Here is a 15,807-nt window from a genome sequence, read left to right as displayed (position 1 = left end):
CGGGAGCTGAGAAAAGAGATGACTAGACATGGGATCTGTATAGAATTTATTATTTACCTGACCACCAATGAGAAAATGAACAGAAAGAGGGTGAGGGTTATCGAGAAGTCAACTACCGATGTTGTCATATTATGCGGCCAATTTAATTATGTATATAAAAGGTTTTCTAAAGAATCAAAAGTTCTCAGACAAAACATGACATTAATTGTCAGTCATTCATGGAATGTAGTTGGATATAAAGAGATCAGCCTGAAGGAAACATTTAACTGCAGCATTGTAGCGGCGTATGCTCTTTCTTACATTCCTGGATTGGAGGATTATCTGAATAACGTCCATCCATCCAAACAGCCAGATGACCCATTGCTGGAAGATATTTGGCTACATTATTTTAAATGTCCTTCTTCAAATAAATATAAAAATACTTTAATTCACCGTGGTTCTGCCTCTAACATCACCTGTACTGGGCCAGAATCATTGGCATATCACTTTACCGAGAAGAATGATGGAAAATTTGGTTTCATCTACACTGCGGTATACGCTCTGGCTCACGCTTTGAACAATATGAAACTAAGAAGAAATAAATCTGGAAATTATGGAATAAGGAAAAAAGTAAGTTACATTTCCTGATTTATCTGTTCCCTTAGATGTTGTGTCTATAATATATTGTGGTTAGAAGTAGAGATACTGAGAGTGGAACAGACAAGTGATCTTTGTATCAGTGCGAATACAAAATGGTGAAACACAAAACGTTATATTCATTTTTGTAAATAGTGTTGGGCAAGCTCTAACCTGAATCAATGCATTAAATCAGTCATAATCAATCAAATATTCATGTGACATATGTTTTACATAATTAAAGTGAAACCCATATAAGGTGCATAAAATTAGTGCAGTCCATATCATGCATATAGTGCATAATGATTCAAATGGTGATATCAGTGACATGAACATGGTCCTCCAGGGCAGGGGGCCCACTGTGCCCTGACACACACTTCCCACATGGAGTGAGTAAACATTGGTCCATAACATTTCCTTGAGCCCCATGACTTCAATCAGAGGGGCCCAAGAGGTGGGAGCATCGATGGACATTTTTATTTTCGGCTCACAGGCCAAAGCAGCTTGAGACACATTTTCTGATGCTAGGATTCTAGTTCTGTAAGCTCAGAAACTCTAGGTGGGTGGAGCTTGGTGGGTGGTGCCATGCTGTATACTCACAGTGTGACTGCTCCCTGTTCCTGGGTGTCCCTGCACTATGTGTCATGACTGGACACAGAAGAAAACATCTCCCTTCACAGGCTTTAACTGAGGTTTGATTCTTAGTGACCTGCTGCATCTGTCAGCTTCAAATCGGTCTGAAGGAAGACTTCTTCTCCTGTGTCCAGGGAAAGTTTGTACTGGGAATTATGGGGGGGGGTATACTGGCTAATGTGTTATCCACCTCTGAGCCAGTGGAGAATTATCCCTGGGTGCAATTTATGCACTGCACCCATGGATAAGACATATGTCAGGCACTACAGCTGGGCCTGTCACTATGTACAGGGGCCCCCAACCCTGGGCTGCAGACAGCTACCGGTCCATGGCCCGTCAGATGCTGGGCTGCACTCCCCTAGGAGATCAGAGGCTGCTTGTTTGCATAGTGTCTTCCGCCGCTATGTCAGATGCTGTGAGCCAGGTCACCTCCTGTGAGATCAGCGCATCAGTGGCACATTCGATTCTCATTGGAGGGGAACCATATTGTCAACTGCGCATGTACCAATTGTAGGGATCCCTTCTTGAGAATCTAATGCCAGCTGCCTGCTGATTTGGCTGAGTTGGTAGTGCTAGGGAGAGGCTGCATAGCCATATGTTGAGAGGTTTTACTGCAAAGAAAAAACTGCATCTGGTGGCAGGCTATGGGTGACAAATGACACGCAGCATCTGGTGGAAGGCTACGGGGGGGGGGGGCAAGTGACATGCAGCATTTAGTGGCAGGCGATAGTGGCAAGTGACAATCTGTAAAGAATGTCAGAGAAATCAGCTCTTAGGATGTTAATAACTGCTGCCTCCCTATAGTAACATTTCATCTAGGTGAAATCCAATTAAATATAAGAGACACAGTAGGGAATGGTGCTTTTCTATGTGAAAAAACTATGTGTGTCTACCATAACATATCAATAAGGTTATTGTGAAAATACTATGTGTGTCCATCACAGACAACTACTTCCTGTAATAAATAAATACATATTCATATAAAGTGAAGTGTGCTGAAAAATGATTTGTGCTGAAAAATGATATTAAATAAAAAGTATTTTTAAATAAAAATGAGTTTAACGTGTATCAGCATAAAAATCATCAACTAGTGCTAATAAAAATCATCAACTAGTGCTAATAACGACCATCAATCAGCACTAATATACTGCTCAATGAGTTTTAAATAAAAATGACATATATAAAACAGATAAATTAATATAAAGTGATTAGTAAACTGTTATTGTTTTTTTGTTTTTTTTTGAAAATTGACAATTTTTATTGATTTTCCAAAGAAATAAAGAATTAACAACAAGAGGTTCTGTGGGCTGTAGGCTCTGTGGAGGGTTGTGAACAGGAAGGGCCAGCTCAGCCTATCGAAAGCTTTTTCCGCGTCAAGACTGAACAACAGTGCCTCTAAATTGTTCCTGTTGTCAACTTCCACAAGGTCAATGACCCTTTGAGTGTTGTCCCCTGCTTGACGAAGAGGGATAAATCCCACCTGGTCCTTATGTATCAGTGACAGCATAAATTTGTTTAGTCTATTTGCCAATAGCTTTGTAAAAATTTTCAAATCTGTGTTGAGGAGTGCTATAGGTCTGTAATTGGATGGGAGAGTGTGGTCTTTTCCTGGTTTGGGAATCAACGTGAGATAGGAGGTTAGCATATCTCTCGGAATAGGCTTATCAGACAGGAACGAATTAAACAGGGTTGTCATATGGGGAAGTAAGTGCGATAAAAAGGTTTTGTAGTAGTGGTACGGTAGTCCATCGGGTCCCGGGGCTTTATTATTCTGCAAGGTTTTAATCATGTCAGTGACTTCCTCCTCTGTAATGCATGCGTTTAGGGTTGCTAGGGCAGAAGGGGAAAGCTGGGGTAGGTCACAGTCCGCTAGGTAGGAGTGAATCGTTTGGGAAAGGTCAGGTGGGGAAGGATCATGTGGAACAGTCGGATCATTATACAACGTGGAGTAGTAGTCATGGAAGAGCTGGGCAATTTTGGTGGGGTGGGATTGAAGAATGCCTCTCTCATCCTTAAGATGAGAAGTTGAGGCGGTCGCCACGTGTTCTCGTAGTTGTCTCGCTAGTAGCGTATGTGGTTTATTAGCCTTGTCGTAGTAGGTCTGTCATAGTCGTAGTAGTGCTTTTTCAATCTTACCCAGATCTACATCTTTTAGTCCTGCCCTGACGCTTACAAGTTCTCTAAGGATGTGTAGGGACGGGGAGGAAAGCAATCGTGCTTCTAAAATCTTGAGCTTATCCAATAGAGCCCGGAGAGTTGTGTTAGCGTTTCTTTTAAGCGCAGTAGAGAGTGAGATGCATTGGCCTCTAAAGACCGCTTTATGGCCCTCCCACAGGGAGGAAGTGGAAAACTCAGAAAAGTGGTTTTCTGCAAAGTATAGCTTCAGGGTTTGTTCCTGTTCCACCCTGGAGGGGTCATGTTTGAGCAGAAAGTCATTCAAGCGCCAATGACAAGTGCGAAAAGTTCCCGGGGAGAGTGCAAGGGAGAGTTTGATTGGGGCATGGTCTGACCATGAGATAGACTGAATGTCTGAGCCTGTACAAGCTCTCAGGGTCGGAGCATTTACGAAAAAGTAGTCCAGCCGTGAATGGGATTTATGCGGGTGGGAGTAGAAGGTGAATTGTTTAGCCGATGGATAAATAGTTCGCCAAGAATCAAACAAGGCATATTTCCTAGTTAGTTGGCAGAAAAGAGTGGATTTTCTATTGAGGGCTTTAGGGTCCTGTCCTTGCCCTAGAGAGTGTCTATCCAGGCATGAGGAATAAGTCAGATTGAAGTCTCCTCCGATGACTAGATATTGGTGGGGGGATGCAAACAGTCATTTATACACTTTTGATAAAAAGGAGTTTTGGTTAGTGTTCGGGGCGTAAATGTTGCACAGAGTAAGATTGGCACCTTTCCATGTACCTCGTAGAATAAGATGCCGTAGAGCAGTGTTTCTCAACTCCAGTCCTCAAGGCGCACCAACAGGTCATGTTTTCTGGATTACCACTATTTTGCACAGGTGATTTGATCAGTTTCACTGCCTTAGTAATTACCACAGCCGTTTCATCTGAGGGAAATCTTGAAAACATGACCTGTTGGTGCGCCTTGAGGACTGGAGCTGAGAAACACTGCCGTAGAGGGTCAGAGAATATGGATTGTAACTGGAAGGGTGAACCTTGTTTGAAAAGAATTGCCACCCCAGCTCGTTTAAGTGGGTTATTTGGGGATAATGTTTGGATGCAAATGCCATGTTGTCAGTTTTAGTGAGATGTGTCTCCTGAATGAAAATGATGTCAGCCTTGGACTGTTTGAATTCCCGCAGTGGTAAGCTACGTTTGGTGTTGGAGTTGAGGCCTTTCACATTTAGAGATAGTATGTCAATCATGGTGGATGGGTAGGGAGGAAAGGCAATAGCTTACCCAGCCAGATGAATGAAATCTTGATATTTAGGAAGTGGGGCAGTTGAGTCCACCAAGGAGGTACATATCTGGGATTCCCGATTCTATAGATGAAGTCCGGGCTCCAGAGGCAGGAAATATCCACGGGACAGTAGTGAAAGAGAGAGAGGGAGAGAAGTTCCAGTAATAGAAAAAAAATGAGAGAGGTAGGTAAAAAAAAAAATTAGTACAAAATTAGATGGTAACCATACACTATTTAACCCACCTGAAAAAGGTGATGGGTTGGAGATCTCCAAGGGGCCCCCCATTACAGAGGAGGGAAAAAAAAACACCAAAGGGGGTTGAATAGGAAGCCATTCGAAGATCTCCTGAGGGAGGATAGGATAGACCCAGGATGGGTGTGACCCTCTCCCAGGCCTGCCTGCTTTTAATTAAATTTGCAGCACAACAATATAGATCAGAAAAGAAACCTGCTTTTATCAGATGGTAACTAATATGTCATTTAACCAGAACTATGACCTCATATAGAGGAAACTGATATGATAATTTGCTCAATAGACAACCATAGTTGTCTGACATCAAAAATAGAAGCATGTCATCCGTCCTGATGCCCCATAAAGGAACCCAGGAGGGGTGAGGATGTCCTTCTAGGTATAATACTTTACCTTGGTACATGAAGGAAAGGGGAATAGTAGGGAATGGGAGGGGGAGGGTGGGGGGGAGAGGAAGGGGAAGGATAGGATGGGAGGGGTAAGTGGATAGGGATTGGGAGGGGACGGGGTGTACCTTCTGCTATTTGAAAGAGTTAAATACTATCAGTTAGGTATAGTCTTAACAGGTTACATATCACAACCATGAACCTGGATGCTTGGTAGATATAACTTTAGCCATTATTTAAGTAAGGGAACCAACAGGGTAAGTCCTTGAGCTGAAGAAAAAAAAGGTGGTCGGAAAAAGAGACCCAAATAGTAGCACAGCAGTGTAGTTAGGTGCCTCAAAAAAGCAAAGAGTTATCTCTGGTAGGAGGATGAGGGAGGTCCGGTAGGATGCGGTCTCGGGCGTTTTCTCCCATTCACTTGGATCCAAGGTGGAGGGGGAGGTGGAGGGGCTGTGAGAAGGTGCCATCCAGGGGTAGGCAGGACCAGGATATCCAGCTCTCTGCAAAAAGAATGGAGGTCTTTGGGATACCATAGGGTGTTGGACCTCCCGTCTTTCTTAGCTGTGAGACTGAAAGGAAAGCCCCAATGTTAGCAAAAGTCATGTTCCTTCAGGGAGGTGAGGAGCGGTTGCTGGAGGGTGATCCAGGACAGGTCTGGGAAGAGCTGTATGGAAGCGCCATCAAAATCAATGGTATGCATATTACGTGCTTTCCTCATTATGTCCTCTTTCAGGGCATAGTTATGAACTCTGCAAATTACATTGCGAAGTCTAGGTCCCAGTCCTCTTGGGCAGAGTGTGCGATGGGAACGGTCCATTTTAACTCGCTGGTTTTCGGGGTGACCCAGTATGTTATTGAAGATAGTTTGCAGTGTCACGTACAAATCCTCATCTTGAGTAGCTGCTGGGAGGCCACGAACCCTGATGTTGTTGCGCCTGCCTCTGTTGTCAAGGTCTTCAAGGTGGCGTTGAAAGTCTCTGAGAGCTGAGGCTTGGGAAGTCAGGAGATCGTGTATTTGCGAGATTTCAAGCTTTGTGTCACATGCGTCTTCCTCCAAAGACGTGACTTTGGTAGTTAGCTGGTGTAGATCAGTGCGAAGCATATGTCTGATCTGCATGTGTCGCGTACTTCTTATATAAGTAAGCGAAAGTCCTGTTTTGTGGGCATACAGCGGACATAATCCCTCCATGATGTGCACTCTTCAGGTTCAGGTTCAGAGTCTATTGTAGCGTGGGCATAAAAGTCCTGCATTGTGACTGAGTGGGTGGTAGGTGGAGGGTAGCCTCTCTGGGGTGTGTGTGGGGGAGCAGTGGATGTAATTTTCACTGCTGTGCTTGCTCAATGCTGGTGACCGGCAAGTGAATGAGCCCCCTGAGGTCCTGCATGCTGTGGGGTTGAAGAAGGCACTGAGGCCTAATATGAGTCCTTGTGCTGCGGAGATAGAGAGGGGATTCTGTCTCTGGAGGTCTGGGGCCTTTGTGGGAGGGAGCGGGGGGTCCCAGTCAGAGGCTGAAGGTTCCCATGAGGGAGACATCTGGCCGGTAAGTGCCGATGGCGGGGGCTCCATGAGGCAGGGGGGAAACATCTGCGACAGGCTTCCCAGCACATGTTCCCCAGAGGGAGCAGAGGACCCAATCAGGATGGTAACTGGAGGAGCTGGGGGTGATCAAGCAACAGATCCCCCTCAGAAGCATACCTGTTAGTCCTGTGCCCTGGAGAGATCCACAGTGGAGGAGAGGAGAGCGCTGCAGCATATGATGCTGGAGCCAGCATCGGCGCCATCTTGGCCTCGTGCTGTCCCGCTGGAGCTCCGTGTCCGAAATACTCTGTTATGAGAGGTGGGGGAGCCGAGGAAGACCTTGTAGCATTCCCCCTGAGGTCTGCTTCTTTAGCCTTGCAAGGTTTGCCCATGGTGCTGGAGCTGTTGTGATGTTTTTAGCGGTGTGCAGGCAGGCCTGGCCGGGAGCTTCAGGGAGACACGTCCGATCCGGAAGCCATCCAAGCCACGCTCCCCCAAACTGCTATTGTTGATATCCACTTAACTTAATAAATTACAATATGCCCATTATCCAAAAAATAAATATAGACGAAAAAATCTAAATTAGTGTCCATAGAAAGTGACATAGTGCTTCATCCAGTTGGTGACAATTTGTTTTAAAACAAAAAACGTGCTGGCAATGGTTACTGTGCTCCCCTCTTGTGTTTTCACTCACTGGAGCACTTCACCCCTGCAGTGGTACAAGCGTGAAATAAAGATGATGTAATCCCGGTCACGGAGCTCGGATATCCCCCTTGTTCATCAGGGTAGAGGACCATCCACGGGTGAAAAGGAAGGAGACTCTACAGCCTCCCCTCTGCAGCGTAATTCCCGGCCAGATATCCACATATGAGTATCATAAAGAAGAAAAAATAGTCCACATAGCGTGACTCCGTAATGCTTCTTTTATTAAGAATCAAATACAAGTCCAAAGAAGTTAAAAAGAAGGAGAGAGAGCTCACATGCTCTTGCACTCTCCAAACAGAACGGGGAAGCAACGCTCTCCTCCCTTGAAGCTTGCGTTCCACTGATCGTATACCAGAAACCAAGACTCCCGGATATGACGTAATGCGTATCAAGTTAGTCCCGGCTTACGCATTTCGTCACAGGGACGTCATCTGAGCGCCTCTGATGAACAAGGGGGATATCCAAGCTCCGTGACCGGGATTACATCATCTTTATTTCACGCTTGTACCCCTGGTGAAGTGCTCCGGTGAGTGAAAACACAAGAGGGGAGCACAGTCACCATTGCCATCATGTTTTTTGTTTTAAAACAAATTGTCACCAATTGGATGAAGCACTATGTCACTTTCTATGGACAATAATTTTGATTTTTTCGTTTATTTTTATTTTTTGGATAATGGGCATATTGTAATTTATTAGGTTCGTAATTGGATATCAACAATAGCAGTTTACTAATCACTTTATATTAATTTATCTGTTTTATAAATGTCATTTTTACTTAAAACTCATTGAGCAGTATATTAGTGCTGATTGATGGTTGTTATTAGCACTAGTTGATGATTTTTATTAGCACTAGTTGATGATTTTTATGCTGATACAAGTTATATTCATTTTTATATAAAAAATACTTTTTATTTAATATAATTTTTCAGCACAAATCATTTTTCAGCACACATCACTTTATATGAATATTTATTTACTTGTCCGTGCTGGACACACATAGTATTTTCACAATAACCTTATTGATATCTTATGGTAGACACACATAGTTTTTGCACATAGAACAGCACCATTCCCTACTGTGTTTCTTATAAGTGACAATCTATGTCTGGTTGCAGGCGATGGTGGCAAGTGACAATTCACATATGGTGGCAGGTGACAGTGGCAAGTGACAATCTGCATCTGGTGGCAGGTGCCGGTGGCAAGTAACGATGAGCTTGATGTTCGGGTCGAACATTATGAGGCGTTCGTGGCAAATTTGAGCGCTGCAGAACGCCCCATGTGACGGATTGTCGCACACTCCACTTGAGTGCTTCCTTCAGTATACTGCTTCCTAAGTCCTGGAACACGAGTCTGATGAATCTGGCCATCTCCAGGATCCCCTGGCATACAGCTCACAGAGAGCACCATTCCCCCAAATGCCAGGGCCCATGATTGGTGGGCAAGAGGCTGGCATTCAATCCCCTCCAAAAGCCTCTGTCCTGGCTAGGTCTGTCACACCCCATAATGCATTGCGAGATCGCAGTGCAGCCATTGTACAGTTGCTAATACAGTGCAGGCAGTGTACACAATTTCTAATACATTGTGTACAGTTTCTAATACACTTCAGGCGGCATATACAGTATCTAATACAGAGTAGTGTGGTATTGCAAAACCAAAAATACATCTAGTCCGGAAGGCCACCAAGGAGAGGCAGATGCTCACAGGCCACTAAAAGAGGGCAAGCAGCCTCTGTGTCTTCAGTCAACAGTGCTGGTCGTGGACATGGTGCATACTCTGCAGGTGGCTGTGGGGCACACCTGTCCTTTTTTTCTGCTGCTGGCCATGTTATTGAGCCAGAACATGCAAAAGAGTTAGTGGAGTGGATAACAAAGCCATCCTCATCCTCCTCATCCTCTGTCACCCGGCTCAGAGTAGTTTGCCTTTCAACACAACTGCCAATGTGGCCTATTCCACTGGCTTCTTGTCCACAGTCACTCCTTCCGTAGCCCCACCATCATGCACGGAGGAGTCCCCAGAATTATTTGACCACAGTGTTGGGTACATGCTGCTGGAGGATGCACAGCGATTTGAATGCTCCGATGTTGGTTCCCAGGTAGAGGAAAGGAGTAACATGAGCCTAGAGGGAGGGGGTGCCCAAGAAGTACAAGAAACTGGCAGTCATGTTCCCCCAGCTGTAGCATACTGCCAAGTTTGCTCCAGTGATGAGGAGGGAGAGGATGATGAGGTCACTGACTGTATTTGGGTGCCTGAGAGGAGGAGGCACAGCTCCAACAAGGCAGGATGTCCTCTAGGTGGCAGCTAATGGCAGCCACCCTATTGCATCACACCTCAGAGCTCCATGGGTGCAGGGTGCTGCTGACTCCCCACTGACTTTTAAAAGTTCCATGGTGTGGGCCATTTTTGACACATGTGCAGCAGATCACACTGTTGCTGTTTGCAACCTATGTCTGAAGCAGATCAAGCATGGCCAGAACAGCAGCCGCTTGGGCACCACATGTTTGACCAGACATATGATGACCTGCCATGCAGTCCATTGGCAACAGCACTTGAAAGACCCACATCAAAGAAAAAGGCAGACTTCTCCTTGCTCCTCATCTGGCATCTCCAACCCTACTATACCTCCAGTCCTCTCAAAAACCTGCACTGAGAGGAATGAAGGTATAGCAATAGGTGTCCCAAGTACTTGCAGCCAATCTGCTAGCAGTACACCACCATCTGATTTTAGCAGGCAAATGTCCCCTTTCCAGTTGCTGAACCACAAAAAGAAATTCAGTCCCAGCCATCCACATGCTCAGCATCTAAATGCTAGCTTGGTTAAATTGCTCGCCAGCAACTGCTGCCTTTTCAACTGGTAGACTTTGCCCCCTTTCGTGAATTTGTGGAATGGGCTGTACCTCAGTGGCAGGTTCCAAAATGCTATTTCTTTTCATGGAAAGCCATTCTTGCTCTCTACCGGCATGTGGAAGGCAATGTTTTGACCTCCTTGAACAGGGCGGTCAGCAGTAAGGTTCATATTACTACTGAATCATGGTCCAGCAGGCATGGGCAGGGACGTTACCTTTCCTTCATGGCACACTAGATAACTCTGCTGGCAGCTGTAAAAGATGCAGGACAGGGTTCAGTGTTGTTGGAACTTGCTCCTCCACCATGCCTCCAAAATGCTATTGGCGATCCTGCCACAGCTCTCTCCTCCACCCCCTCCTCTTCTTTTTCCTCTATGGCCTTTTCGGCAGATTTGTGCTCTGAACCAGCAGTGCTTCGTATGCATTCAAGGGGCTACGCAAGCAGTCAGGCTAAAAGATGCCATGCAGTGCTTGAGTTGGTCTGCCTAGGGGACAGGAGTCACACTCGAGCAGAGCTTATGTCAGCTGTGCAGGCTCAGAGGTGGTTGGCGCCCCACCAGCTTCAGCCAGGAATGGTTGTACAGTGGGGAAAAAAAGTATTTAGTCAGCCACCAAAGTTCTCCCACTTAAAAAGATGAGAGAGGCCTGTAATTGTCATCATAGGTATACCTCAACTATGAGAGACAAAATGTGGAAACAAATCCAGACAATCACATTGTCTGATTTTTTAAAGAATTTATTTGCAAATTATGGTGGAAAATAAGTATTTGGTCAATATCAAAAGTTAATCTCAATACTTTGTTATATATCCTTTGTTGGTAATGACAGAGGTCAAACATTTTCTGTAAGTCTTCACAAGGTTGTCACACACTGTTGATGGTATGTTGGCCCATTCCCCCATGCAGATCTCCTCTAGAGCAGTGATGTTTTGGGGTTGTCACTGGGCAACACAGACTTTCAACTCCCTCCAAAGGTTTTCTATGGGGTTGAGATCTGGAGACTGGCTAGGCCACTCCAGGACCTTGAAATGCTTCTTACGAAGCCACTCCTTCGTTGCCCAGTGTGTTTGGGATTATTGTCATGCTGAAAGACCCAGCCACATTTCATCTTCAATGCCCTTGCTGATGAGAGGAGGTTTACACTCAAAATCTCACGATACATGGTCCCATTCATTCTTTCATGTACACGGATCAGTCGTCCTGTTCCCATTGCAGAGAAACAGCCCCAAAGCATGATGTTGTCATCCCCATGCTTCACAGTAGGTATGGTGTTCTTTGGTTGCAACTCAGCATTCTCTCTCCTCCAAACACGATGAGTTGTGTTTCTACCAAACAGTTCTACTTTGGTTTCATCTGACCATATGACATTCTCCCAATCCTCTTCTGGATCATCCAAATGCTCTCTAGCAAACCTCAGACAGGCCTGGACATGTACTGGCTTGAGCAGGGGGGCACATCTGGCACTGCAGGATCTGAGTCCCCTGGCGGCGTAGTGTGTTACTGATGGTAGCCTTTGTTACGTTGGTCCCAGCTTTCTGCAGGTCATTCACTAGGTCCCCCCATGTGGTTCTGGGATTTTTGCTCACCGTTCATGTGATCATTTTGACCCATGGGGTGAGATCTTGCGTGGAGCCCCAGATCGAGGGAGATTATAAGTGGCCTTGTATGTCTTCCATTTTCTAATTATTGCTCCCACAGTTGATTTCTTCACACCAAGCTGCTTGTGTATTGCAGATTCAGTCTTCCCAGGTGCAGGTCTACAATTTTGTTTCTGGTGTCCTTCGACAGCTCTTTGGTCTTCGCCATAGTGGAGTTTGGAGTTTGACTGTTTGAGGTTGTGGACAGGTGTCTTTTATACTGATAACAAGTTCAAACAGGTGCCATTAATATAGGTAATGAGTGGAGGACAGAGGAGCCTCTTAAAGAAGAAGATACAGGTCTGTGAGAGCCAGAAATCTTGCTAGTTTGTAGGTGACCAAATATTTATTTTCCACCATAATTTGCAAATAAATTCTTTAAAAAATCAGACAATATGATTGTCTGGATTTGTTTCCACATTTTGTCTCTCATAGTTGAGGTATACCTATGATGACAATTACAGGCCTCTCTCATCTTTTTAAGTGGGAGAACTTGCACAATATTGGTGGCTGACTAAATACTTTTTGGCCCCACTGTATGTGACAATACAAGGACAATATGTGACTGGTCTAAACTATGTGGCCATGTTCACCAATGCCAGGAGCATGGTGGACAAGATGGGTGAACCAGAGATACTGTTGTACGAGGAGGATTTGGATTTTGTGGGAATTTCAGAGACCTGGTTCAACAACTCTCATGTTGAACAATTTAATGGGGGATTTTAATTATCCAAACATAGACTGGGCGGAGGGAACCGCGCATTCATTTAAGGCTCGCCAGTTCCTTAATGTCTTGCAGGACAATTTTATGGGTCAGATGGTAGACGCACCAACTAGAAATAAAACATTACTGGATCTACTGTTTACCAACAATACAGACCTGATCACGGATGTGGAAATATGGGGCAATTTAGGTAACAGCGATCACAGGTCAATTAGTTTCAGTATAAATCACACAAATAGGAAACATAAAGGGAATACAAAGACACTGAATTTCAAAAGAGCCAACTTCCCTAAACTACAAACCTTGCTAAAAGGCATACATTTGAATAAAATATTAGGAACAAAGAATACGGAGGAGAGATATGTTTGCTTTAAGAGCATATTAAATAAGGGCATTAGCCAATGTATCCCATTGGGTAATAAATTTAAAAGAGCGAACAAAAGTCCTGGATGGCTTAACTCCAATGTAAAAATGCATATAAAAGCAAAGGAGAAGGCCTTCAAAAAATACAAGGTTGAGGGATCATCCTCAGAATTCAGACTTTATAAAGAATGCAACAAGAAATGTAAGGGTACAATTAGGACAGCTAAGATAGAACATGAAAGACACATAGCGGAGGAGAGCAAAAAAAATCCCAAGAAATTCTTTAAGTATGTAAACAGTAAAAAAGGGAGGACAGACCGTATTGGCCCCATAAAGAATGAGGAAGGATATCTGGTTACAAAGAGTGGGGAGATGGTGAAGGTATTGAATTTATTCTTCTCCTCAGTCTTCACGAGTGAATCGGGGGGCTTCAGTAACCAAAACTGCAGTGTTTATCCTCATGACACAACACAGGAAGCACCTCCATGGTTAATAGAGGACAGAATTAAAATTAAACTTGAGAAACTTAACATTATTAAATCACCGGGACCAGATGGCTTGCATCCGGGGGGAATTAGGGAACTCAGTCAAGTGATTGCCAGACCGTTGTTCCTAATTTTTACAGATAGTCTACTGACTGGAATGGTACCAGCTGATTGGAGAAAAGCCAATGTAGCACCAATATTTAAAAAGGGCCCAAAATACATCCCTGGGAATTACAGACCAGTTACCCTAACATCAATAGTATGTAAACTCTTGGAGGGGATGATAAGGGACTATATACAAGATTTTAGTAATAAGAACGGTATCATTAGCAGTAATCAGCATGGATTCATGAAGAATCGTTCTTGCCAAACCAATCTATTAACCTTCTATGAGGAGGTGAGTTGCCATCTAGATAAAGGAAGGCCCGTAGATGAGGTGTATCTGGATTTTGCAAAAGCATTTGACAGAGTTCCCCATAAACGTTTATGGTACAAAATAAGGTCAGTTGGCATGGACCATAGGGTGAGTACATGGATTGAAAACTGGCTACAAGGGCAAGTTCAGAGGGTGGTGATGAATGGCGAGTGAATGGTCAGGGGTGGGTAGTGGGGTTCCCCAGGGTTCTGTGCTGGGACCAATCCTATTTAATTTGTTCATAAACGATCTGGAGGATGGGATAAACAGTTCAATCTCTGTATTTGCAGACGATACTAAGCTAAGCAGGGCAATAAGAATGTGGAAACCTTGCAAAAAGACCTGAACAAATTAATGGGGTGGGCGACTACATGGCAAATGAGGTTCAATGTAGAAAAATGTAAAATAATGCATTTGGGTGGCAAAAATATGAATGCAATCTATACACTGGGGGGAGAACCTCTGGGGGAATCTAGGATGGAAAAGGACCTGGGGGTCCTAGTAGATGATAGGCTCAGCAATGGCATGCAATGCCAAGCTGCTGCTAACAAAACAAACAGAATATTGGCATGCATTAAAAAGGGGATCAACTCCAGAGATAAAACGATAATTCTTCCACTCTACAAGGCTCTGGTCCGGCCGCACCTGGAGTATGCTGTCCAGTTCTGGGCACCAGTCCTCAGAAAGGATGTACTGGAAATGGAGTGAGTACAAAGAAGGGCAACAAAGCTAATAAAGGGTCTGGAGGATCTTAGTTATGAGGAAAGGTTGCGAGCACTGAACTTATTCTCTCTGGAGAAGAGACGCTTGAGAAGGGATATGATTTCAATATACAAATACCGTACTGGTGACCCCACAATAGGGATAAAACTTTTTTGCAGAAGAGAGTTTAATAAGACTCGTTGCCACTCATTACAATTAGAAGAAAAGAGGTTTAACCTTAAACTACGTAGAGGGTTCTTTACTGTAAGAGCGGCAAGGATGTGGATTTCCCTTCCACAGGCGGTGGTCTCAGCGGGGAGCATTGATAGCTTCAAGAAACTATTAGATAAGCACCTGAATGACCGCAACATACAGGGATATATAATGTAATACTGACGCATAATCACACACATAGGTTGGACTTGATGGACTTGTGTCTTTTTTCAACCTCACCTACTATGTAACTATGTAACTATGTAACAATGGCACCAACCTTCTCTCCGCCCTCTGACAGGAACACTTGACCCAGGTTCTCATGAGGCAGGCCAGAAAAGTCTATGGTCATTGCCAGTGCTCGGCTGGCTGACATTCAAAGGGAATGCAACCTGCCCACCAACCGCCTCATTTGTGACATGCCCACCAGGTGGAACTCATCGTTGGCAATGTTACAGCAGCTGCACACACAGCAGATGGCCATTAATGAGTACCTGTGCGAGTATGGCCCCAGGACAGGGTCAGGGGAGTTTGGATTCTTTTTACCACGCCAGTTGCTACTGATCAAGGATGCATGCACTGTCATGTCACCGTTTGAGAAGGCCAAAAGGATGGTGAGCAATGCATGCATCAGTGACACTGTCCCTCTAGTCTTCCTGTTGGAGCACAAGCTTCGTGGAATCATGGACAGGGCACTTGAGGCAGAACAGCAGGAGGAAGAGGAGAACTTCCTTACCTCTCAACGCCTTCTTTATCCAGATAGTATTCCTGAGGGCCCGGAAAACACACAGGAAGAAGAGGAAGAGGAGGAGGATTGTGTCAGCATGGATGTAGAGGATAACACTCAGCAGCAGTCTTCAAGTAATGGTTTTCAGTCCCCAGAAACCCAAGGAGTTGTACGTGGCTGGGAGGA

This window comes from Aquarana catesbeiana, linkage group LG01 (genome assembly GCF_042186555.1).
Source record: "Aquarana catesbeiana isolate 2022-GZ linkage group LG01, ASM4218655v1, whole genome shotgun sequence".
NCBI lineage: Eukaryota > Metazoa > Chordata > Amphibia > Anura > Ranidae > Aquarana > Aquarana catesbeiana.
The sequence above is the reverse complement of the archived record's forward strand: the minus strand, read 5'-3'. Positions refer to the sequence as shown.